Below are 27447 nucleotides of genomic sequence, written 5' to 3'. Positions count from 1 at the left end.
CAAATAGGAGGCCGATGTCTTATCTACTAGGCCACTGCGCCCGTCTTTTTTACTTACAGTAGTGTGCGTATGATCTTAGAATCCCAGAGTGAAACGAACAGCATCATCACTCGTTCTAAGAGTCGAAAACTCTCTTTCTCTCTCTCTCCACAGGAACTGAAGAAAATCTCTTTAGCGTTCAAGTATTGATTTTAAAGTCTGCAAATTTAATAGGTGGCCTCGTTAACAGCAAAGGGTCTTTTATGACTTGTCAAGAGCGGATTCAGTGTGCATGAATGAGTCGTGTCTGACTTCCAAAGACTTGACAATTGCCCGTTACGGTACACGTTACAAAAAATACAAAAATGAAAAATGAAACTTACACACCAGGAAGTTGTGACAGAAGTGCAAAGGTTAATTAAGCGACAACAAAGAAAGGGGAGGTAGAATTTTCAGACTTTGCTCGTAAAAAGATACGTAAAACGATACGTAAAAAGATACGTAAAAACGAAGAGTTGTAGTGACACAGATCCTTTCAGAGTCCTTGAATAGAGATATAAAATGGCAGGGCAATAAAGCAATCAAAGAAGGGCCATAACATTAATATTTGAAAGTACATCCTCATTTGTATTACACACCACCACACTATGATCGTCCCCCAGCTATACACCAACTTAACAGCAGGGAGTGTTTTCACTTTCTGACAATACTTGTCTTGCAAAATACTCTTATCGTTTGCATCTCATTTGTAGCGACAGTTTAGCTCGGCTGTGCGAGTGATCGTATCTGTTTTGCGACTCTTAAAGATACTGTCCTTCTTGTGTTAATGCTCATGCAGGCTAGAAACCCGTAATTTGAAGGGGAAAAGGTGTTCTGATAACGTCTAAGGTGACAGAAACTGAGACTGGAGAATCTCAGAAACAATTAAGGGAGATAAGCACTCTGATAGCATACGACATGCGAAACGAGAGTTATACTGAGCATTATGCGGAACCAAGCTCCTAGTACCAGGGAGAATAACAAGCATTGAAACGATCAAGCGACTTTCATTCTCAAAAAGGATAATCGCCACAAGCAATGTTCCTCATTCTGCAAGGCACTCTAACACTTACGTACACAGTCATACACAAGGACTGGGTGGCCGAGTGGTAACGCACTTGCGCTCGGAAGCGAGAGGTTGCGAGTTCATTTCGACCCTGGGTCAGGGCGTTAGCAATTTTCTCCCCCCTTTCCTAACCTAGGTGGTGGGTTCAAGTGCTAGTCTTTCGGATGAGACGAAAAACCGAGGTCCCTTCGTGTACACTACATTGGGGTGTGCACGTTAAAGATCCCACGATTGACAAAAGGGTCTTTCCTGGCAAAATTGTACAGGCATAGATAAAAAATGGCCACAAAAATACCCGTATGACTTGGAATAATAGGCCGTGAAAAGTAGGATATGCGCCGAAATGGCTGCGATCTGCTGGTCGATGTGAATGCGTGATGTATTGTGCAAAAAATTCCATCTCACACGGCATAAATAGATCCCTGCGCCTTGAGTCCGAGTCTGGAGATACGCGCGCGATATAAGACTTCATATAACCTGCTTTTATTTCTGACCGGACTGGAAATGAATTCAGCAAAAAGTATTCAATCGGCGAGTTGTGGTGTGTGCCCAAGTGGAGGGATGCTCTTATTTCATGTAAAAGCCTGGCCACATCTGTGATGATGGGCCGAAGCATAATTCACACAGGAAGGACTTCGTCTTTAAACCCTATCCGTTGTGATGTTTTCTCAGAAGTATGTGAATGGAGAACATGACATCCGCACAGTGGGTCGTCTCAGTGAAAAGCGAAGGTTTTTTTCAGATACCTGTCACCTTCAAATGTGTTTGTGACACTGATATTATAGGTGGCCTATGCTCTTTTGAGTAGAAAAGAGAGAGAGAGAGAGAGAGAGAGAGAGAGAGAGAGAGAGAGAAGAGAGAGAGAGAGAGAGAGAGAGAGAGAGAGAGAGAGAGAGAGAGAGAGAGAGAGAGAGAGAGAGAGAGAGACGGTAAAATTCACACAATACCAACGTTTACACTAATGCTTACAATGATTATATGGTGTAAATGATGATGATGATGATGATGATGATGATGATGATGATGATGATGATGATGATGATGATGATGATGATGATGATGATGATGATGATGATTGATGATGATAATGATGATGATGATGTTGATGATGATGATGGAAAATCGCAACATAAATTCCACATAATACATGTAATAAAGAACATATTTTTGTAATTCATAAAGCTTTGCCAATTGTTGACAGCTACTTGCACATGTTAAGACTAGTAGCCATCTAGGTAGACATATAATGATTATGCAGAGCTTGTTTAATGAGGTTAATGATCTTATTACAGACGGAATGGAGTTCCACACCATAGAGCCAGAGAAGGCTTGACTAGTTTTGAACAGATCAATCCTGGGTATTGGTGGTAGAAAATTGATAGACCCGTACCTTTCGGTGACTCTGTGAAATAGGTCCTGAATATAGTTGGGCACTTCGCCATGATATACTTTGTACATCATTACAGTCTTATTAAACTGTAACTGTTTAACCAGCGGCAGGTAGTTTAGATTCTTTAACTTCAAATCAGCTGATAATTGTGGACCATTTAACATGATTTTAGCTGCCCGACGATGTAGAGAGTTTAATTTTTTCATGTGAATATCAGAGACGCCATCCCAAAGAGTTGATGCGTAATTAATATGGGATAAGATGTGGGCATGATAAAATAGTTTTAGTGTTGCGATATCGACATATTGTTTTAATTTTGATAGCAGAAACAAATTCTTGGATACTTTTTGACAAATATAATGTACATGAGATTGCCATTTTAAATCAAAATTGCTGTTTTTGAAAGAGAGAGAGAGAGAGAGAGAGAGAGAGAGAGATATATATATATATATATATATATATATATATATATATATATATATATATATATATATATATATATATATATATATATATATGGGGGGGGGGGGGGGGTCTTTGATGACAGTGTGAGTGGGCGCACGTATTTCTATTTGTGTGTCTGTGTTTAGCAACGGTCTGCGGTTTGTACTAACACGTACGATCACGGATATTGGGGTTGTTGAAAATAGGGATTGGTTGGGATGAGTCTTTTGTGTTTTAGATTTGCACGTCCTTGTTAATTATGCATGTACCTCGATCAAAAGGACAAAATCAATTCATCAAAAAGGTACATATCTGCACAGAATGCAAGCAGACTGAATATATATTTTGTGCATGTACAAATCTGGACAGACATGTGATAAACTAAACATAGGTGCCAAAAGAAAAACAACTCTTTAAAAGGTAATATTGCGTAACAAGATTTTTTTCATTGCCTCAGAAAATGTGTGGTGAGTGTTTGTGAATGAAAAATGAGAATATATGGACACATACTTTCCGAAACAGCAATTTTGATTTTGAATGTCAGTGTATCACTGGGAAACACCTTTCTTCCTTCTACTTGAAATTGTAACTATGTTAATTATCTCAAGAAGACACCACCATAAGCCGTAGGCTTGTTGTTGTTTTCACTTTATGTCGATGTACATTTCCTGAACATGTAAAATATGAATAAACATTGTTTAAACCAATTATCTCAAGGACTCATTCTCATTAAATTGACTTCAAGCAAGGAAGAAAAAAAGAAATAACGAATGAATACAATAAATAAATAAATAAATAAGTTAGTATAAGTAAGTAAATAAGTAAGTGAGTTAGTAAGTAAATAAGTTAATGAAGTAAAAATAGAGACAAACGTAAAGAAGCAAAATTGACTTCAAGAAAGTAAGAAAAAAATAACAGAAATTAAGTAAATAAGTAAGGATGGAAAGAAGGCAGGAAGGAACGAAAGAATCAAGAAAGGAAGGTAGGACAAAAGGAAGAAAGGAAGAAAGACAAACATTCAGACGTGAACAAAGAATGACTTAACAAGTCATAACAAAATATGCAACAGTAAAATTTCAAAACAGAGAAAAACAACATCGGCACGATGAGCGCAGATAATTATATAGCTTAAAACCGTTCGGAAAATGTCCGACGTAGAATGTAATTTGGGCGACCCTTAGAATTAACACAACATTATTTATGGACAAGAACGGCAATGTTTTTCCGCCCAAAGCATGCAACAATAGGCACTAAAACAGACTGAACACACCTAACAAGAATAGCCTATAAACTACCTATTGCCATTAGTACTACATAATAAGAAACAGATTATCATCTTGCATTTTGATGATAACGCGCGCTACAGCATCGGATTAAAACAAAAGAGACTTTTTATCGTCATCCGGTGCTTTGATAAAACGTGCTGTTTAACACATCGATAGATTAACATTATTAACACCACTATGTTATGATCTGACTGTAATGTAACAGAAATCGAAAACACATTATTAACATCACTATGTTATGATCTGACTGTAATGTCACGGAAAACACATTATTAACACCACTATGTTATGATCTGCCTGTAATGTCACGGAAAACACATTATTAACACCACTATGTTATGATCTGCCTTAAATGTCACGAAAAACACATTATTAACATCACTATGTTATGATCTGCCTTAAATGCCACGGAAAGCACATGATTAACATCACTATGTTATGATCTGCCTTCAATGTCACGGAAAACACATTATTAACACCACTATGTTTTGATCTGCCTTCAATGTCACGGAAAACACATTATTAACACCACTATGTTATGATCTGCCTTCAATGTCACGGAAAACACATTATTAACACCACTATGTTATGATCTGACTGTAATGTCACGGAATTGTTTTTATTAACATCACTATGTTATGATTTGCCTTGAATGTCACGGAATACACATTATTAACATCACTATGTTATGATCTGCCTGTAATGTCACGGAAAACACATTATTCCCCCCTCTGCTTCTTTACCTCTGTAAACTTGTAGAGCTAGTTATTTTTCGATAATGACCCAGCAACCAAACTAATAACGAGCCAACAACAACCTGAATCCTCGATAGTGCAATGGGTTGAGAAGCAGTTCTGTTTCGGTACTACTTTTGCGACTGAAAAGTTCCGAACGCTCTATACCTACGAAGTATACATCTCTGGAGCAAACAATACAAACATACCGCATTTAAATTAACAACTACAGGCCTGAACACATGAATCTCCATATAAAATCCATGAGTTCGGTTGTTTTCTGAATCTAGATCTGCCGTGCACAAACGTTCATCACAAGCAAATTTTCTGGCTCGTCTCCTGCTTACTTCTCTGAACTCCTCACCGTCTATTCTCCAGCAAGACAACTCCGTGCCTCTTCTGACTGTCGCATCCTTACCATTCCACACACCAAAACCAAAACATACGGACAACGCACTTTTACTTTCTGCGCACCCACACAATGGAATTCTCTCCCCTTTCACATCCGCCACTCTCAGTCACCCCAAGCATTCAAACGAGCACTTAAAACGCACCTCTTCAAGAATTACAACCCCTGATTTTGTTTTCTCAGTCCATCAGTAGGCTACATGTAGTGTATTTGTTGTTTTAGTGATAATGTATATAAACATCTAGGACTGTTTTCAGTATTGTTGGTAACATGTTCTGTTTGATTAAGGGTATTCAGCTGGTATTTCCTTGTTTTTTACTACCTATTTTATTCATGTTTTTATTACTTAGTTAGTGGAAGAATCTTTTGTAATGTATGTTTGATGGTGTATGCTTTTAATTAAGCGTTGTTGACTATGAATGTAGATGTAAATGCTTGTATAACTGTGTTTTAATTTTAAATGTGTCAAGCGCAAAGAGCATAATTGTAAAGTTATGATGTTGCGCTATATAAATGCTCATTTATTATTATTTATTATTATTATTATCATTAAATTCCCAAGGCAAGTAACTCATACTTTGTCCAGCGACAATAGTAGTTCCCCTTCTCTTCACTCAGTTTCTTCGACAACACTGACTGCAATCCGACGGTCAGTTTTCAACAATATTTCATTTTATAAACAGATCACACGCAACCAAATGCACACATCTCATCAATTTAAACAACATAAAGCGGTTTCATACACTATTTTCCCCAGAAAACTGAACTTCATACAGTAATTAACGTTGGAACACGGGTGCAAAAGTTCGTCTGCTAGTCCCATTTGACGAAAGAACATTATCCTAAGCGATACTAAAACATAAACAGAACACACAATATCTGCCTTTACTGCCACAGCAGAATAACAGCATATCTGTGTACTTGATTTTAGTCCAAAACAGGGAAACTGACAAGAAGTGTTAACAGAATGGAATGGTGATTTGCGCGGAACTATACAACCGCGCATTAATCGATCGCCTGCGCAGGTTGACTGGTTGAGTGATTCGGATTCGATCAAATTTTCGCACAAAAACTATCCTGTTTTCTTTGAATAACTGAAGAAAGGAGGAATAAAGAGGTTACACACCTCGTCTCAGTGATTTTTAAAAATAATGGTCTCAGTTCGCGGTCATGAAAAAGCTCGCTGAAGCTCGCATTTTTCATGATCCGCCAACTTCGACCATTATTTTTAATAATCACTGAGACTCGGCATGTAACCTCTACTTATTAACACCACTATGTTTTGATCTGCCTTCAATGTCACGGAAAACACATTATTAACACCACTATGTTATGATCTGCCTGTAATGTCACAGAAAACACATTATTAACACCACTATGTTTTGATCTGCCTTCAATGTCACGGAAAACACATTATTAACACCACTATGTTATGATCTGCCTTCAATGTCACGGAAAACACATTATTAACACCACTATGTTATGATCTGCCTTCAATGTCACGGAAAACACATTATTAACATCACTATGTTATGATCTGCCTGTAATGTCACGGAAAACACATGATTAACATCACTATGTTATGATCTGCCTGTAATGTCACAGAAAACACATTATTAACACCACTATGTTATGATCTGCCTTCAATGTCACGAAAAACACATTATTAACACCACTATGCTATGATCTGCCTTGAATATCACGGAAAACACATTATTAACACCACTATGTTATGATCTGCCTTCAATGTCACGGAAAACACATTATTAACATCACTATGTTATGATCTGCCTTGAATGTCACGGAAAACACATTATTAACATCACTATGTTATGATCTGACTGTAATGTCACGGAAAACACATTATTAACATCACTATGTTATGATCTGACTGTAATGTCACGGAAAACACTTTATTAACACCACTATGTTATGATCTGACTGTAATGTCACGGAAAACACTTTATTAACACCACTATGTTATGATCTGACTGTAATGTCACGGAAAACACATTATTAACATCACTATGTTTTGATCTGCTTTGAATGTCACGGAAAACACATTATTAACATCACTATGTTTTGATCTGCTTTGAATGTCACGGAAAACACATTATTAACATCACTATGTTATGATCTGCCTTCAATGTCACGGAAAACACATTATTAACACCACTATGTTATGATCTGCCTTCAATGTCACGGAAAACACATTATTAACACCACTATGTTATGATCTGACTGTAATGTCACGGAAAACACATTATTAACACCACTATGTTATGATCTGCCTTCAATGTCACGGAAAACACATTATTAACACCACTATGTTATGATCTGCCTTTAATGTCACGGAAAACACGTGTTTCGATATAGTTAGGAGAATCACTTACCGTGTCAACCAACATCAATCAATGCTAAATCACACACTTGCAATAACTCTGCATGCTACCTTTCAATTCCTGTGTCAGAAAATATACCTCTTTCTTCGCAAGTCACTTAGTGAATGAAATACACGATCCTTTGTCAACGCTGCTTATGTGTTGGTTCGCTAAGCTGCAATTGTCGACAACACAGTGTGACTAAGATAACTATGTGGAGGTAAAGCCCTTCTTAAAGCTACTGCAGTGACGAACAAGGGTGGGACGGTGCCCTTTCGGGTTAAGTTACGTGTACGCCAATCATGCACCGAGTCCGCTTCCTGGATATACTGTTTCTCATTGACTTGCATAAGATAGCAGGCACATGCCTCTTGTTGGGGCGACGAAAAGAAATGGTGTGTGGACATCTGACGCGTGCGTCGCTCTCTCTATTAATATATATTTAGAATACAAAATAAAAGTAAAAGAGACAGACCGAAAGACAGACCGAGATACAGACAGTCCGGCAGACCGACAGACAGACAGACAGACAGACAGACAGAAAGACAGACAGACAGACAGACAGACAGACAGACAGACAGAAAAAAACTTCGAAAACAATTACTAACACCTCGAAAAAGTAAGCACACAAAAAAACCAATGGTTTACCACACGGTTAGGCCCTATATTATTTGCCACTCCAACACAAAATAAAATCGACACCAATAGTAATGAAAAACACCTGTTTACCATAACCCAACACGATTTTCGTAGCATCCACATTTATATGTTTTTGTTTTGCTTGCTTTCCTTAGTTTTCTTTTTGTTTCTTTTCTCTGCTTTTGCGTTTTTTCTTGTTCGTTCATTCGTTTGTTTGTTTGTTTGTTTGTTTGTTTGTTTGTTTTTATATTTAGTCAAGTTTTGACTAAATATTTTAACATCGAGGGGGAATCGAAACGAGGGTATGGTGTATGTGCGTGTGTCTGTGTGTGTGTCTGTGTGTGTGTCTGTGTGTGTGTGTAGAGCGATTCAGACTAAACTACTGGACCGATCTTTATGAAATTTGACATGAGAGTTCCTGGGTATGAAATCCCCGAACGTTTTTTTCATTTTTTTGATAAATGTCTTTGATGACGTCATATCCGGCTTTTCGTGAAAGTTGAGGCGGCACTGTCACGCCCTCATTTTTCAACCAAATTGGTTGAAATTTTGGTCAAGTAATCTTCGACGAAGCCCGGGGTTCGGTATTGCATTTCAGCTTGGTGGCTTAAAAATTAATTTATGACTTTGGTCATTAAAAATCGAAAAATTGTAAAAAAAATTAAAAATTTATAAAACGATCCAAATTTACGTTTATCTTATTCTCCATCATTTGCTGATTCCAAAAACATATAAATATGTTATATTCGGATTAAAAACAAGCTCTGAAAATTAAATATATAAAAATTATTATCAAAATTTTTTTTTCGAAATCAATTTAAAAACACTTTCATCTTATTCCTTGTCGGTTCCTGATTCCAAAAACATATAGATATGATATGTTTGGATTAAAAACACGCTCAGAAAGTTAAAACAAAGAGAGGTACAGAAAAGCGTGCTATCCTTCTTAGCGCAACTACTACCCCGCTCTTCTTGTCAATTTCACTGCCTTTGCCATGAGCGGTGGACTGACGATGCTACGAGTATACGGTCTTGCTGAAAAAGGGCAGCTACTTGACTAAATATTGTATTTTCGCCTTACGCGACTTGTTTTTTAATGTTATATGACAATCTGGTTGTGTCTTTTTTTGTAATACAACCAGTGCAAACATGTAAATAAGATAACCGGACAGAAGCACTAGTCACATACAAGTAATAAGCGAGAATCGTTGAAACGCCAATCAATTTTAACTCACCAATTTCGTGTGGTTCTGATTTACACACAAGACGATGAGGTTTCGCCAGCTTGTTTTTTGTGTGTGGTTGTTTTTGTGTTCACGCACGGTAAAAATCAGTGAAACCCAAATCATTTTGACTCACCAGTGCGCTGTGCCCCAGCGTTAGACAAAACGACGATGTCACTCCAACTCGTAATTTCCACTTGACTGTGTGTCCAAGCAATCATAGACACGCCAACCACCCTTAACTCACTTATACTATGTGTGTGCCTCGATCTGCGTTACACTCAGACGATGATGCTACTCCAGGCTGCGTCTTCAAGCAATCATTGAATCACCAATCACTTTTAACTCACCAGTGCGATATCTGTGCCTCGTTATTCCATCTCACTTTTTTAAAATCATGATAGATGTAGCTTAAGTTATTTTTACTCATGCTCAAGCAGTCACTAAAACGCAAATCACTTTTAACACACACATACTTCTGCTTTCAACAAAGACAATGATATGTTTCTCGAGCTCACCATTGTAAGTGATGGTTATGTTGTATTACCATGTGTTTTGTGCGCAACCTCAAAGTTCACCAAACTCAGACGAGTTAGCTCAAGTGGCGTTCATTAAAGAGAAGAAAATCACTTTAAACTCACCCGTGCTTCTGCGTTCCACAAAGACGATGATATACTCCAGCTCACAACTGTAAGTGATAGTTAAGTTGCATTACCGTGCCTTCATTTACTGCACAACCTCATCTTTCACCCACCACTAGCACAGCTGTAGTCAGCTTAAGTGGCGTCTCAGTTTCTCATACTTTCCTGTCTCGTGACTGACAAACCGATTCATTATCGTTGCTAAATCTGCACCCGTAAACCCGCCTTTCGCGAACTTATTCTATCTAGTCTGCATAGAAAAGCATTTGGATTACTAAGATTGTAAGAACTTTCAATATAAGAAATACCTTTCAATATAACAGAACGCAAATCAAATGTTAGTGAATTAACTCAGTTTTCTATGCTCACGGGATTTGAATGCACGGCGAATACTGTTCGTGTTCATTGTATGAAACGAAGCACCGAGCAAATCGGCATTCAGGTGCTATTTAATGGGGCTTGACTTATTGGCGGATTTTTGTCAACCTGTTTGCTTGATATTTCAAACAGACACACAGACGCTCGCATTCAACGGTGTTTCGGGATTACGTTTTCGTGACGATGCCAACTTATCAAGCAAGAATGATGACACAATTACTCACACACACACACACACACACACACACACACACACACACACACACACACACACACACACCCCATACACACACACACACACACACGCACGCACGCACACACACAAACACAAACACACACGCACACACGCACGCACGCACACACACACACACACACACACACACACACACACACACACACACACACACACACACACAGATTTATGGCACTTCAGACGAGTTGCACAGTCACTATAGTGAACGTGTTTCAGATGTCTAAAGCCGGTGCAACTGACACTGGCAATTACATCGTTGAAAGTGCTTATTCATCTCTGACATTGGAAACCTGCAGTGAAACTAAGTAATGTCGGGAATCTTAAACAAATGTAAATAAAATATGCCGGGGTTTGGGAGAAGAAGCCAAAGAAAGGAAAAGGACGGAGAATACGCTCTTTCCTTTTGGGTGTGTGCTACACAAGACAGCAAAGTTGCATGTAACTACAGCTGCACACAACCGCGACACCTAACTGTTGAGCGCGACCATGTCAGGTCCGCTGATGCAAGCTTACGCAAGGCTACCCCTAGTCGCACTGTATTCCGCACGATGTAATTATTTATATCATGAAAAATCCGCTTTCTGTTTGTCTGTCGGTCGGTCTGTCTGTATTTCTGTCAAACATTTCGTCGCGTGTAGCTGCTGTGTTTTTCAGTCGATTCTTCTGAAATATGAAAGTTTATCATCATCTATCAAACAAGAGGCGAAGCCTTCAAGGCTCACGTAAGAAATAGACAAACAGTAACACAAACTCAATCACTCCGTCACACATACACACCCACACACACAGTAAGCTTAGGTGACACTGTGCAAGAAAGAGAGACACTAGATCTAGATCTGTCTGTGTCTGCATGTAGCCTACTTACAGGGACACGACTGCCAAATAGTCTCGGCCCGCTCAAAATAACAATGACCGAGACCACACACACCACGCGAGAGAGAAAGACGACAGGGAGGCATGCCGTCATGATGCATTAATTGACGTCAAACACTTTTGACCGTGACGTAATCTTATGCGAGCTTTATCCATAGTCTTGGATAACCACTCACACATAGACTCGGAAATGTTAAAGTTTCTACCACAGACATACACACGCACACACGCACACACACACGCACACACGCACAAACGCACAGACAGACAAAGTTACGATCGCACATAGGCTACACTTCGTGAGCCAAAAACAAGAAATGTTAAATTATTGGAATGATTTAAAACGTTAGCAGGCTATCTGTTTTGGGTTTATGGTTTATCAATGATTTGTCACGAAATGGGCTATAGCAGTTTATGGTTTATCAATGATTTGTCACGAAATGGGCTATAGCAGTTTATGGTTTATCAATGATTTGTCACGAAATGGGCCATAGCAGTTTATGGTTTATCAATGATTTGTCACGAAATGGGCTATAGCAGTTTATGGTTTATCAATGATTTGTCACGAAATGGGCTATAGCAGTTTATGGTTTATCAATGATTTGTCACGAAATGGGCTGTAGCAGTTTATGGTTTATCAATGATTTGTCACGAAATGGGCTGTAGCAGTTTATGGTTTATCAATGATTTGTCACGAAATGGGCTATAGCAGTTTATGGTTTATCAATGATTTGTCACGAAATGGGCTATAGCAGTTTATGGTTTATCAATGATTTGTCACGAAATGGGCCATAGCAGTTTATGGTTTATCAATGATTTGTCACGAAATGGGCTATAGCAGTTTATGGTTTATCAATGATTTGTCACGAAATGGGCTATAGCAGTTTATGGTTTATCAATGATTTGTCACGAAATGGGCTGTAGCAGTTTATGGTTTATCAATGATTTGTCACGAAATGGGCTGTAGCAGTTTATGGTTTATCAATGATTTGTCACGAAATGGGCTATAGCAGTTTATGGTTTATCAATGATTTGTCACGAAATGGGCTTTAGCAGTTTATTGTTTATCAATGATTTGTCACGAAATGGGCTATAGCAGTTTATGGTTTATCAATGATTTGTCACGAAATGGGCTGTAGCAGTTTATGGTTTATCAATGATTTGTCACGAAATGGGCTGTAGCAGTTTATGGTTTATCAATGATTTGTCACGAAATGGGCTGTAGCAGTTTATGGTTTATCAATGATTTGTCACGAAATGGGCTATAGCAGTTTATGGTTTATCAATGATTTGTCACGAAATGGGCTTTAGCAGTTTATGGTTTATCAATGATTTGTCACGAAATGGGCTATAGCAGTTTATGGTTTATCAATGATTTGTCACGAAATGGGCCATAGCAGTTTATGGTTTATCAATGATTTGTCACGAAATGGGCTATAGCAGTTTATGGTTTATCAATGATTTGTCACGAAATGGGCTATAGCAGTTTATGGTTTATCAATGATTTGTCACGAAATGGGCTTTAGCAGTTTATGGTTTATCAATGATTTGTCACGAAATGGGCTATAGCAGTTTATGGTTTATCAATGATTTGTCACGAAATGGGCTATAGCAGTTTATGGTTTATCAATGATTTGTCACGAAATGGGCTATAGCAGTTTATGGTTTATCAATGATTTGTCACGAAATGGGCTGTAGCAGTTTATGGTTGATCAATGATTTGTCACGAAATGGGCTGTAGCAGTTTATGGTTTATCAATGATTTGTCACGTAATGGGCTATAGGAGTTTATGGTTTATCAATGATTTGTCACGAAATGGGCTATAGCAGTTTATGGTTTATCAATGATTTGTCACGAAATGGGCTATAGCAGTTTATGGTTTATCAATGATTTGTCACGAAATGGGCTATAGCAGTTTATGGTTTATCAATGATTTGTCACGAAATGGGCTATAGCAGTTTATGGTTTATCAATGATTTGTCACGAAATGGGCTATAGCAGTTTTTGGTTTATCAATGATTTGTCACGAATTGGGCTATAGCAGTTTATGGTTTATCAATGATTTGTCACGAAATGGGCTATGGCAGTTTTTGGTTTATCAATGATTTGTCACGAAATGGGCTATAGCAGTTTATGGTTTATCAATGATTTGTCACGAAATGGGCCATAGCAGTTTATGGTTTATCAATGATTTGTCACGAAATGGGCTATAGCAGTTTATGGTTTATCAATGATTTGTCACGAAATGGGCTATAGCAGTTTATGGTTTATCAATGATTTGTCACGAAATGGGCTGTAGCAGTTTATGGTTTATCAATGATTTGTCACGAAATGGGCTGTAGCAGTTTATGGTTTATCAATGATTTGTCACGAAATGGGCTATAGCGGTTTATGGTTTATCAATGATTTGTCACGAAATGGGCTGTTGCAGTTTATGGTTTATCAATGATTTGTCACGAAATGGGCTATAGCAGTTTATGGTTTATCAATGATTTGTCACCAAATGGGCTATAGCAGTTTATGGTTTATCAATGATTTGTCACGAAATGGGCTATAGCAGTTTATGGTTTATCAATGATTTGTCACGAAATGGGCTATAGCAGTTTATGGTTTATCAATGATTTGTCACGAAATGGGCTATAGCAGTTTATGGTTTATCAATGATTTGTCACGAAATGGGCCATAGCAGTTTTTGACAAAACAGTCTATCGTGTCTCAAAATGCAACAAATGCAATAAGTTCCGCGCTCTGCGCCTAGCTAGGTTCGCAGATTCGATGAACTCAGCCAATCATTGCACACAGGCACACATGTACTGCACTTCGGGAAATGGAAATGTAAACTCATAAGCAATGAATAAAAGATGAGTACGAACGGGGTTTACATCTATGGCTGCTGGGTGTGACGACAATTCCAGTTTTGTTTTAAATATACGCACAGAAAATGTCATCCCGTTAAAGACACCTTTCGAAACGATCATGTAAACTACCATCCCCCGAAAGCGGAGAATGGATACCTAAATGGTGGGGGGGGGGGGGGGGGGGGGGCGGTCATGCAGGGAAAAGCCCGCTCGCGGAAAACACAAGAGTACGTGGTAGTTGCAACCCATGAACGCAGACGATGAAAAAAAAAGAGAGTAAAATACCACAGCCCTGTCCAGGTTTGCATGCGGTAAGAGATTCTTCCACTTTGACACATACCAAAAATGTACAGCCTGGCAGAAGAAGAAGAAGAAGTATGCTACATGATGGCTTGCACGAGAATGAAGGTATCTTTAAACAAATCCTTTTCGTAATGGAAGCATAGCACTAAAACAAGTACATGTACATGCCCTCATAAACGTGCAATAATATTACTCGTTGCAAATGTGCACTTTTAAGCAATAGAACTGTAAGGCAATGAATTAAAGATGAGAATGGACGAGATTTACATTTCTCGCTGATTGGTGTGCCGATAAATTCCTTCTTTATTGCTGTAAATGAACGCGCTTGGCAAAATGATTTCCGTTAACGACACCTCCTTTCCCAAATAAACGATTATATATACACAACACTACAGATCTGCCCAGGTGTTACATTCTGTTTCAAATTCAGAGAAACAAAGGGACGCAAAGCGATCTATATGCATACAACATGTTCAACAAGTGTAAGTAAGTGTTATACGGAAACACCTGAGAGAATAACCAGCATTGAAATGAGATGGTCGGTTGGTTAAAGTTGGTTATTATTGTTTATCGTCTCTTCAGCGTAAATGCAATTCGAGACTGATGCAAGCAGCATTGGCATGAACACAGTAAGCTGTTAAGTTCCGTTGAAAGAGGGGAGAAATGTACATGGGATTATGGGAACAACAGTGTCACCAGAAAAATGTGAGAAAGATGGATGAAGCAGAGGTATCGAATAACGGATTTGAGAGTTGCACACCCCTACATCCTGTGCACAAATGTTTACCTCAATTAGAGTCGCTTCTCTACACGATCGAAATCAAGTGATGAAGTGTAGTGAGATGCACTGGTCATAGAGGTGATTTCTTCAGAAATGTAATACAGTCGACAGTCAAAAGCCACGCTTACGTGGTTAGCCGTATTTGTGAATGCAGCGTTACATTTCTGAATCCGCTTGGCTTGAAATAAAACATTCTTCAAGATGTCCCTCAGGTTTGACGTGTGATACAATAATTGTCCGCGGGTTGCCATCTTGAGTTTCAGGAACAGCATTCTGGCAATCTCGGGCAAGCTAAGGCACACTCCTTCTCGTGAAGAAAGTCGGCTCAACATCTCACATCTGCCGAAGCTTTTAAATGTGATAAGACCATCCGTCCGCTTGGTCACATACCAAAAATGAAAAGTCTGGGTGCTCGCTGTGCACAGTGGGAAATATTTGATGAATACATTTTGTAAAAGCTGCAAGAGGCTTTTTTAGAAATCAATTCCTCAAAATGCCAACTCACCGCAGCAAGCAGTCAGGGTGTGTCTGTGTGTGTGTGTGTGTGTGTCTGTGCGTGTGTGTGTGTAGAGCGATTCAGAGTAAACCACTGCACCGATCTTTATGAAATTTGACATAAGAGTTCCTGGGTATGATATCCCAGGATATATTTTTCATTTTTTCGATAAATGTCTTTGATGACGTCATATCCGGCTTTTAGTAAAAGTTGAGGCGGCACTGTCACACCCTCATTTTTCAATCAAATTCATTGACATTTTGGCCAAGCAATCTTCGACAAAGGCCGGACTTCGGTATTGCATTTCAGCTTGGTGGCTTAAAAATTAATTAATGACTTTGGTCATTAAAAATCAGAAAATTGTAATTAAAAATGTTTGTTTATAAAACGATCCAAATTTACGTTCATCTTATTCTTCATTATTTTCTGATTCCAAAAACATATAAATATGTTATATTTGGATTAAAAACAAGCTTTAAAAATTAAAAATATAAAAATTATGATCAAAATCAAATTTCCGAAATCGATTTAAAAACAATTTCATCTTATTCCTTGTCGGTTCCTGATTCCAAAAACATATAGATATGATATGTTTGGATTAAACACACGCTCAGAAAGTTAAAACGAAGAGAGGTACAGAAAAGCGTGCTATCCTTCTCAGCGCAACTACGGTACTACCCCGCTCTTCTTGTCAATGTCACTGCCTTTGCCACGAGCGGTGGACTGACGATGCTACGAGTATACGGTCTTGCTGAAAAATTGCATTGCGTTCATTTTATATCTGTGAGTTCGACAGCTTGACAAAATGTTGTATTTTCGCCTTACGCGACTTGTTGTTGTTGTTGTTGTTGTTGTTGTTGTTGTTGTTGTTGTTGTTGTTGTTGGTTTAAACAATGTTTTATTCATGTTTTACATGTTCATGCAATTTACATTTTCATGTTGTTGTTGTTGTTGTTGTTGTTGCAAAAATGCACACGAAAACCTGAACAATATCATTTCAAAACTGAGAAAACTATCAGCAAAATCTAACAAAGAAAGAAACAAGTCGCGTAAGGCTAAATTACTACATTTAGTCAAGCTGTGGAACTCACAGAATGAAACTGAACGCACTGCATTTTTTCACAATGACTGTAGTCCGCCGCTTGTGCAAAACGGAGTGAAACTGACGAGCCTGTTCAGCGCGGTAGTGGTTTCGCTGTGGTGCATAGCACGCTTTTCTGTACCTCTTTTCGTTTTAACTTTCTGAGCGTGTTTTTAATCCAAACATATCATATCTATATGTTTTTTGTATCAGGAACCTACAAGGAATAAGATGAAATTGTTTTTAAATCGATTTCGGAAATTTAATTTTGATCATAATTTTTATATTTTTAATTTTCAGAGCTTGTTTTTAATCCAAATATAACATATTTATATGTTTTTGGAATCAGGAAATAATGTAGAATAAGATGAACGTAAATTTGGATCGTTTTATATTAAAAAAAAAATTATTACAATTTTCAGATTTTTAATGACCAAAGTCATCAATTAATTTTTAAGCCACCAAGCTGAAATGCAATATCGAAGTCCGGCCTTTGTCGAAGATTGCTTTACAAAAATTTCAATCAATTTGATTAAAAAATGAGGGTGTGACAGTGCCGCCTCAAAGTTTACAAAAAGCCGGATATGACGTCATCAAAGACATTTATCGAAAAAATGAAAAAAAACGTCCGGGGATATCAATCCCAGGAACTCTCAAGTCAAATTTCATAAAGATCGGTTCAGTAGTTTGGTCTGAATCGCTCTACACACACACACGCACACACACACGCACACAGACACACACACAAACACACACACACACACACACACACACACACACACACACACACACACACACGCACGCACACATACACACACATACACCACGACCCTCGTCTCGATTCCCCCTCTATGTTAAAACATTTAGTCAAAACTTGACTAAATGTAAAAAGAACGAAGAAGAAAAACAAGGATGAAAAAGAAACAAAGGAACAAAACGATTCCTAAAAAATTGAATAAATGAGAAAGACTAATAATATTAACCGACCTGAATCACAATTACAATCTGCTGTTGACTCGCAAGAAGCATCGCCGTGATGAGTCACACACGTCTGAAAATGATGCATATCTTCCCACCTCAACTTGCATTATATACCTTTTCTACAGGTGTGTTTTTCTTTTTTGGGCTGTTTTTGCTTGGTTTATTTTTAATGTGTGTTTTTTTCGTTCAGGTTATCCGATTCGTCGTGCAACTTTCTTTTCTGTGGATTCTCTTTCATTTCAACAAGGTTCTCGTCTCATTTTCCTTTCTTTTCTTCATTTACAATGACGGCTGCTTTTGTAGGGTTATCCCAAGACATATCTAGTTCCGTAAATTCGAGTACTCCGACTTATGGGAACAAATATTGAGGTTTATCCCTGTCATTATGATCACCAGCGTGCTGACATGATATATATCATGCAGCTTTTTGGTAACTGTCTATCTGTCGTCGAGTGGCAAAGGGGACAGTGGATGATTTACACAAAACATAAAAATAAATACAAAACAAAAACATAAACCGGGTGCAAATGGTGTCAAGCTGACTCGAGCAATTGGAGTCTCTTCTAAACAACACACACACAAAGACACACACACACAGACACACACACACACACACACACCAGACACCCCCCCCCACACACACACACTCAATTACTCTCACAAACAAAAACTTGGATTCCAAAACCGATAGCTGCGCAAGACATTTTTCTTTGTGTCCCGTTTTCATCCTTTTTCCATCGTTTCGCAACTTGAATGGGGCTAGAATGGTAATTATGTTTAAACTTTTAAACCTCGCTTACGTGTGACACCGTAATCCATCTTTTTGATAGACTGTACACTACATTGGGGTGTGCACGTTAAAGATCCCACGATTGACAAAAGGGTCTTTCCTGGCAAAATTGTATAGGCATAGATAAAAAATGTCCACCAAAATACCCGTGTGACTTGGAATAATAGGCCGTGAAAAGTAGGATATGCGCCGAAATGGCTGCGATCTGCTGGCCGATGTGAATGCGTGATGTATTGTGTAAAAAAAAATTCCATCTCATACGGCATAAATAAATCCCTGCGCCTTGAATATGTGCGCGATATAAATTGCATAATTTTTTTTAATTTTTTTTAATTTAAAAAATCCCTGCGCTTAGAACTGTACCCACGGAATACGCGCGATATAAGCCTCATATTGATTGATTGATTGATTGATTGATTGACTTAAGGCTAAAATATCGTGAACCCGTGTGATCAAGTTTCCCTTTTTCACAATGTAGTCGTCAGTTAGTAATTTGAATGCGGCTCGCTGTGAGCTTATCTGCAATAGCACGTTATTAAATACCTATGACTATATGCACGAAACAAACGGCTGTGGTTCACAAGAACTCTAGCGATGGCTTTTGACTGTTCAGAGGAACTGGCGATAGGTTTAAAACGTCGTCTGCTACGAGAACCACGACCTTGCGCGACCCTTCCTGGCTTTTATTTTTTCAAACACTCAAAACTTCGAATTGTACTGATCTTGTCTTGAGGAAAAAAGAATTCTTTTATGATTTAAGAATGTTTGTGTAACAAGCTGTCAATTTATTATTTAGATTTTAAAAGTTAGGTCTAGCGCAAAAACGCACAACGGTCCGATTGTCTCTGACACAATCCGCAAAATTAATTCTTTGAAAATTGCTCGCTCTTTACGTAGGGCACCTAGGATGTTCCCGTTCGGTGAGCGTTCAAATGGAAGGGTGTTTGTACTGTGTGTAAAAGTCTGACAGTATCTGTGATGATTTACGGGAGGCTTACTGTGCCTTTAACTGGGTGCACGGTGGTCAATCAATCATGGTCAAATGCTTAAACTATCTTATGACAGGATGTTTTCATTTATACAATCGGGGTATAATACACCAGTTTAGTTGATAGCAACATTGTGCTTTTAATAAATCTAGTGCAAAGCAATAAATTATATGCATTATAATGAGATCCGAAACCGAAACATGGACTGCCTGGCACCTTATGATTGCTTTTTTCTGCTGATAAGACGAAGTCACCGAGACAGACTTTGTTTTCGAAATTCTTTGTCAGTTCCTCGTGATGTGATGTTTCGTAATATTGCATGACTTCCCTTCTTTGTCTCTGCTATTTTAGTGAGAAAATATCCAGCGATATTTCTCCGTAGGCCTAAAGTTCGGCCATGACCTAGGCAAAATAACTTGCGCAGCCGCAGAAACAAGAAAAAGGAAATCTTTTATGAAATGATTGGGAGCCACGCAAATTTGACCTCTTGATTCCGACCATGAACCCGCTGTTGATAACCTGGAAGGTTGTACCATAGATGCAGATCTATCTCTGGTCGTGCCGATTCCTAGATTCAACCTACAAACTGCGACCTCATCTGTGATCAGATGGCCAAGCAATGCGTGGAATCTTTTATTCTAAAGCCTTATGGCTCGTTTCGACAAGCATTAAACGGATGAAATTAACCACATGCAGTTTATTTCAGTCTTCAGAAAACTGCAAACGCATCAATGCCTCCTGTTGTCGGTGTTTTGTACAGAAATCTCTTCCACACGATAGATTCGCTGATTTGTCTCACGAAGCCGTCATCAACACGAACACAACGATTGCAGAAGCAAACTCTGCACCTACACGACTGAGACACAAGACTGATTATTTCACAGCTGCAATGCCAACAGAGAACAAAGACGTTTTGGGTACTCACGCGGACCGTCGTCAAGTCTGACCCACGGATTAGTCATTTGTAAGACAGAACCCACCGAACCAAAAACAAATGACTGTGTCATTTTAGACTGCAACTCGAAAGTAGTAGCTATAAACCCGTGTGTTGAAACAGCTGAAACACTCTTTCGGGTTGCCGTTTCAATGTTAACCAAAAAGTGAAAGAAAATAAAACAATGTTCAGTGACGAAATGACAGTGGATTGAGCATTAAATTTCATTCGGGTTGATGAAGGTACGATTGAAGCTTCTTTTCACTCCGTGTCAGCCAACAAGACTAGATTTAATTGTGATGACAATTATGTCGTTATAAATTATCTGTACGTTGTGAAGACATTTCAAAACAAAAATTAGCTTTGATGCGTCACGGGATAAGTTACACCTCTGATTCATCCATGGAATCGCGTGGTATTTCGTCTCGACAGGGTGAATGAATACATGATGTTTTTTTCCGGAACTGGACATAACTGGCCTTGCCAAGACTGACACAAAATATAGTTCTACAACTTCTGGGCTTGCGTTGGTTATTCCTATCCTGCCCATGGTGAATTTCCCATGCTTTGTTTCCACATCCCATGACAAATTCTCCTTACTTTGGTCATGCCATATATACTTTAGCGCTCCGAATCATCCATGGTACCGCGTGGTATTTTGTCTCGACGGGGTAAAAGAATATAATGGCGTCACTCGAGGCTCTGACCCAGTCTCGACAAAATATCACGCGATACCGCGGAGCTGTAACTTATACTTATGACGTCTTCTCTACCTTTTTTTCCGCTTATGACGTCAGAGATGTCATTTTGGAATACACAGGGTCAAGAAGAGAAGTTACGGTTAGTTCAGTCGACGTCGTTTGTCATTAAGAGTATTGCAATGACGATGCATGTTTTTGTTTCTTCTTTCAAACCTCAGTAATCTAACTTTGAATAGCAAAAAGATGTCGTCTATAATACTGCACATAGAAGAGTGTCAACACTAGAAAATCACAATATAATATAACACTAAAATACCAGGTAGAAAATCGTCCTGAGGTATTAAAAACATCTGACAGCAATTAATTGACCCCAAACACGACTTCGCTAATATATTTCAAATCTAAAAATTCCTGAAGATACACTTGTATCTTTTTTCAGACATGGCAGATGAAGAACACTTTAAAACATATCACTCAACATGCATATTTTTCAGAGTTTGATCACTTTTACCTCTTCCGAAGCCATTTTTCATATGGTAAGGGAAAGTCCCCAAATACCGAACACTTAAAGGCACAGTAAGCCTCCCGTAAACCATCACATAATTATACGGTCAGGCTTTTTTGTTTGTTTGTTTGTTTGCTTAACGCCCAGCCGACCACGAAGGGCCATATCAGGGCGGTGCTGCTTTGACATATAACGTGCGCCTCACACAAGACAGAAGTCGCAGCACAGGCTTCATGTCTCACCCAGTCACATTATTCTGACACCGGACCAACCAGTCCTAGCACTAACCCCATAATGCCAGACGCCAGGCGCCAGGCGGAGCAGCCACTAGATTGCCAATTTTAAAGTCTTAGGTATGACCCGGCCGGGGTTCGAACCCACGACCTCCCGATCACGGGGCGGACGCCTTACCACTAGGCCAACCGTGCCGGTAGGTCAGGCTTTTACACACAGTACAAACACCCTTTCATTTAAACACTCACCGATTGAGAACATCCTAGGTGCCCTCCGTAAAGAGCGAACAATTTTCAAAGAATTTATTTTTGCGTGGTTTATCTTACCCCTGAGCCATCGTGAACCCGTGTGATCCAGTTTCCCTTGTTAGTCATTTGAATGCGACTCAATGTGAGCTTATCTACAATAGCACGTTTTTATGCACGAAACAAACGACTGTGGTTCACAAGAACACTAGCGATGGCTTTTGACTGTTGAGAGGAACGGCGATATGCACTGATAAACCGTCGTCTGCTACGACCCTTGCGTGACCCTGCTTCCGGGCTTTTCTTTTTTCAAACTTTCACAACTTCGAATTGCACTGATCTTGTCTTGATGAAAAAAGAATTCTTTTATGATTAAAGAATGTTTGTGTAACAAGCTGTCAATTTATTATTTAGATTTTAAAAGTTAGGTCTAGCGCAAAAACGCACCACGGTCCAAAAACATTCTGATAATCATCGATCCACGGCTATCGCCAGTTTAAGGGAAGTAACTCATTTTTGACCTGAGTTCAGGATGGGTCCAAAAAGTGTTCGAGACAATCTGCAAAATTAATTCTTTAAAAATTGCTCGCTCTTTACGTAGGGCACCTAGGATGTTTGGTGAGCGTTCAAATGGAAGGGTGTTTGTACTGTGTGTAAAAGCCCGACAGTATCTGTGATGGTTTACGGGAGGCTTACTGTCCGGGCGTGATTTCCGGGATATTCATAACAGCCGTCCAGCACCAAAACGAGGCGCCATTGTTGTTGAGGACCAAGGCCACGAAAATAAATTTTTTGAAAATTTCTCACGCTCGACAGAAAGCAGCCAGGATGTTCCCGTTCGGTGAGTGTTTAAATGGAAGTATGCTTGTACTGTATGTAGACGCTCGGGGAGCTCTGTGATGGTTTACGGGAGGCTTACTGTGCCTTTAAGGAAATCTGCCATTTTCTCAAAAACAACAAAAGACAGACCGTTTGTGAATGTGAATTGTAATAAAGAAAACAATCAGCAACATTCATACCACTTTTTGTGGGGAAAAAATCAACATAAAAGAAAGTTATCTTAATTTCAAAAAATCTAAAATATGTTTGGAATTACAACACCTAAATCCGAACAAAGAGGTTCAAAATCCAAACAGCACAAATCAAAGTTACTTTGACTGAAAAACAGCGCAAAAGTACTCTCTTTGGCTTTCTGTTATTCCAGCACAATCCACATGTACCCATTTTGAGCACATCAAACACATCATGTCCTCACAGGTGTATTCTCGGCACAAAAAAAACAGAACCAGTTAGCTTCCTGTTGATGACTGACATTTCTAGCCCTCTTGTTTTTAGCTTTCTGTTTCTCTCTGTTCTCTGTGTTTGGCTTTGATTTGCTTGTTTTCTTTGTTTTTGTATTTTTGTGCCTGCGACACTTCAAGTTGACGTGTGTAGGGACTTGACGTGATAATGTCAGCTTCTGTATAGTTCGGTATTTGAAATCTAATTAACAGTTTTAAAACCACATGGTGCTCAGGCACGATTAAGACGAATGCTTTGAAACAGACATATCTGGCCAGCAGATAGATCACACTGTTCATTTCAACCATAATTTTTCACTAAAAGCAACTCAAATTCATGCAATGACTAGTCTTCTGTCGGTCAAAAATACCTTTGAGGGTCATACAATCCTAAAAATCACTCATCGTTTTCTAGTGCAGCCTTTCGAAGCCATAATGTTTCGTACAGGATAATAAGGGATGGTACTTTATCACCTCGTAAAGTCAAATTTGAGCAGTCACCTCTTGTTTTCGAGAAATCAGCTGTTCGGTATAAAATTTAAAAAAAATAGTCTGTTTACGGTATCCCGACCGACCCTATTTTTTCGCGCGACCCTAGACTTTTTTTGGCATTTTGGAGAAGAAGAAAAAAAATTAAAAATTAAAAAAAAAAAATCTTTGTTTTTTGGCAAAATAACTTAAAAATATGTTTTTAGGGAAAAAAATTCCCGACCTACCAACCCTATTTTGTGGGCCTATGTTACCGTAAACAGACTATTTTTTGTGTGTGGCCTAAACCGTCTTATGGGATATAGTTTTGGGGAAATTCTTTAGAGACCCAATGTTTTCTGTGAATGATTTTTTTTTTAACAATAACTCTGCAATAGTGATACATAGAGCAAGAAAAAATGTCTCTGATTATAGGTTTGGTCAGTTACCTATTATATTAGGCCACGGACTGTCAAGGAGACTATTTGTAAAGATATACCTCCAAACCAATGACACACACAAGCACATACACCCAAACACACACACACACACACCCAAACACACACACACACCCAAACACACACACACACACACACACACACTCTGTCTGTCTGTCGGTCTGTCTGTCTGTCTGTCTGTCTCTGTGTTTGTCTGTATCTCTCAGTCTGACTCTGTCTCTATGTCCTTCTCTGTCTTATGTTACATTAGTTATTTGTTACATGTAATGCTGCTCAAGTCTTAAAATCAAAACCCTGAATGTATTTTGAACGAGGGCTGGATTAAAAAAAAAGTATGAGCATGCTTACTCCATTACCCTAGGAAAATATAGATTTATCCGAAATAAAGATTATCATGATCTCTTTCTGTTCAATAAAAAAATACGTAACAGAAAAAAAACCTTGCGCAAAACAACATTGCAACCAGATACCATGTATTGACCATTCTATAAATATCTTCTTATTTTTGCGCGTGTATTTGTAGATCAGCTTAATTGCAACGCTGTACTCATTGTGGGCCCTTACATATTTAACATTCTGATCACACAAACGCACGAATGATCATGATCAACGTACCTGTTTCGCTGTCGGAATGTCATCCCGGATACGCAGTGCTCATCGTGAGCGTTGTGATCCGTCTGCATCGCTGTGCTTCAAATGACACCCCAATTCTTGAGACTGGTTGAGCCGGTTAATTAAAGAGCCTACTGGTACAGTGGAACCCGCTTTTTACGACCTCCAAAAATCTGAGAAAATCGAGTCTTTAAAAGAAGTTTTAATATGGAGGCAAATTTACAGAAGTTATGAACAGAAAATCTGGAAAAATAAAATCTTAAAAGGTAGAGGGTCTTAAAGCCTCACTCCGCCTCTAATAAGGTTAACAGAACGATGGAATCTTTCACGAAATAAGCAATTCTAACCTTATGGAACACACTTGCACTAGCATTTAGCATCATTAAATGACACAGTTCGTTTGAATGGCTATTTAGCATGCGTGTTCTCGTGGTTTACTCAACCCCTGAACGATCGTGGACCCGTGTGACCCAGTTTCCCTTTTTCACATACGTGATGAATTAAGTCGTCAGTTTGTGGTTTCAATGCGACTCGCTGTATCTGCAATAATAATAATAATGCTTACTTTCCTGTTCCGGCGCGCTGTGCTCGGTGAGTTGCGCTTTTGTGACCCGCAGCGAAGGAAGCACAGGCCAAGGTCAGTTATCTCCACGGCTACTGTACGCATTACCAAGGACGGTGATCGATACATTTTCTTCAATCAATCAATCAATCAATAGGAAGCTTATATAGCGCGTATTCCGTGGGTACAGTTCTAAGCGCTTGTCGAAGAGTTGTCAACACAGGACTAACAAAGAAACTAACATCTACAGACGGACACGAACCCTATCACACACTAGCAAACCCTGATAAACATACAACAAACAACTGTTTAACAACAATGTACACATCAATAGCTAGGTCCAAACAAAATAATATTAAGCACAAAGAAAACACCTCTCACAGAGCACAGCACAAGAATGTCTTTTGGGGCACAACACATCACGTCGAACATGAAAGTCGCAGCCAGCTACGGGAAGAACTTGCGCGTTCCCATCTTCATCAAATGTAAACCAGCACTCGGATCTGCCTCAAACGTTGGCACCTATTGCCTCATTCATTTTTTGCTTAGCATGCAAAGTCACGATTTTTTTAACCTAAAACCCTGAATTAATATGAATATTTGTTTGGTGGAGACGGGCTACACTCTTGCTGTTCCTTTGCTGTTCCTTTGCTGTACGGTTGCTGTTCTAGACTACGGCTGTTGCTGGTGTTGCTGCGACTTTCACCTGTATGCACCACTGCGCCACTGCGTTTCATCGAATGGACCCTGGCTACACCGAGAGTTGAGTGCACCCCCCCCCCCCCCCCCCACCTTGTCATCTTTCTAACCCTTTATGAAGAACTTTGAGTTGTGACAACGTGGAGTGTTAACGCCTGTACAGGCTAAGACTTTTTACAGAGCAGCTAAGTGTTTTCTAACTTTACATGGTTCAGCGTGTTCTTATTATTTCATAAACTTTAATTGTCAGTTATTTTTGTTTTACGACTTGGTCGTAAAAAACACTTTTGGCTTCACGAGAAGAGGGAGGTGGAGAGTTAGTGTATATAAACAGACGTCTAGAACTTATACTTTTGTTGATTCTAACTTTTTTGTGTGACTGCGAGAGTGGATCGTGGTGTGGTTAGTCAGTTAGCAGTAATTGACCGTTTTAGGTCATTCATTTGACTTATAAAACGTGACACGTACACAATACACAATAGCACGTTATTGTGTACCTCTGAATCTAAAATGCAACAAACGACTGCGTGTGGCACGAACTGAGCGGTGGCGGTTGACCGTTCAAAGAAACTGGCGATATGCAGAAAATTCGTCTGCTTGGGCAAACATGACCTGGCATGACTTCCTTCCGGGCTCCCTTTTTTCAAAGTTTCAAAACTTCGAAATGTACTGATCTTGTCTTGATGGAAAAAAAAATCATTTTATGATTTAAGAATGTTTGTTTCACATGCTGT

At 38.9% G+C, this 27447-nt stretch overlaps 1 protein-coding gene across 6 annotated transcripts in view; it reads right to left on the bottom strand.

Annotated features, from left to right (window-relative positions):
- Positions 1–25536, bottom strand: part of LOC138966205 (neurocalcin homolog) — a 49753-nt gene extending 24217 nt beyond the window's left edge. The window contains exon 1 of one of the 6 annotated variants that reach the window (XM_070338342.1): positions 25456–25536. The gene's annotated coding sequence lies outside the window, so the exon portion shown is untranslated. Of the gene's footprint in view, positions 1–7740; positions 7878–10231; positions 10409–18242; positions 18372–25455 lie in introns of those variants that run through there. The other 5 variants (XM_070338341.1, XM_070338339.1, XM_070338347.1 and 2 more) reach the window with 5 other exon arrangements.
- Positions 25537–27447: the final 1911 nt, after the last annotated feature.

The sequence above is a fragment of the Littorina saxatilis genome, linkage group LG5 (assembly GCF_037325665.1).
Source record: "Littorina saxatilis isolate snail1 linkage group LG5, US_GU_Lsax_2.0, whole genome shotgun sequence".
In the NCBI taxonomy this organism is placed as follows: domain Eukaryota; kingdom Metazoa; phylum Mollusca; class Gastropoda; order Littorinimorpha; family Littorinidae; genus Littorina; species Littorina saxatilis.
Note: the sequence above shows the minus strand (reverse complement) of the source record. Positions and strands in the feature narration are given on the sequence as shown.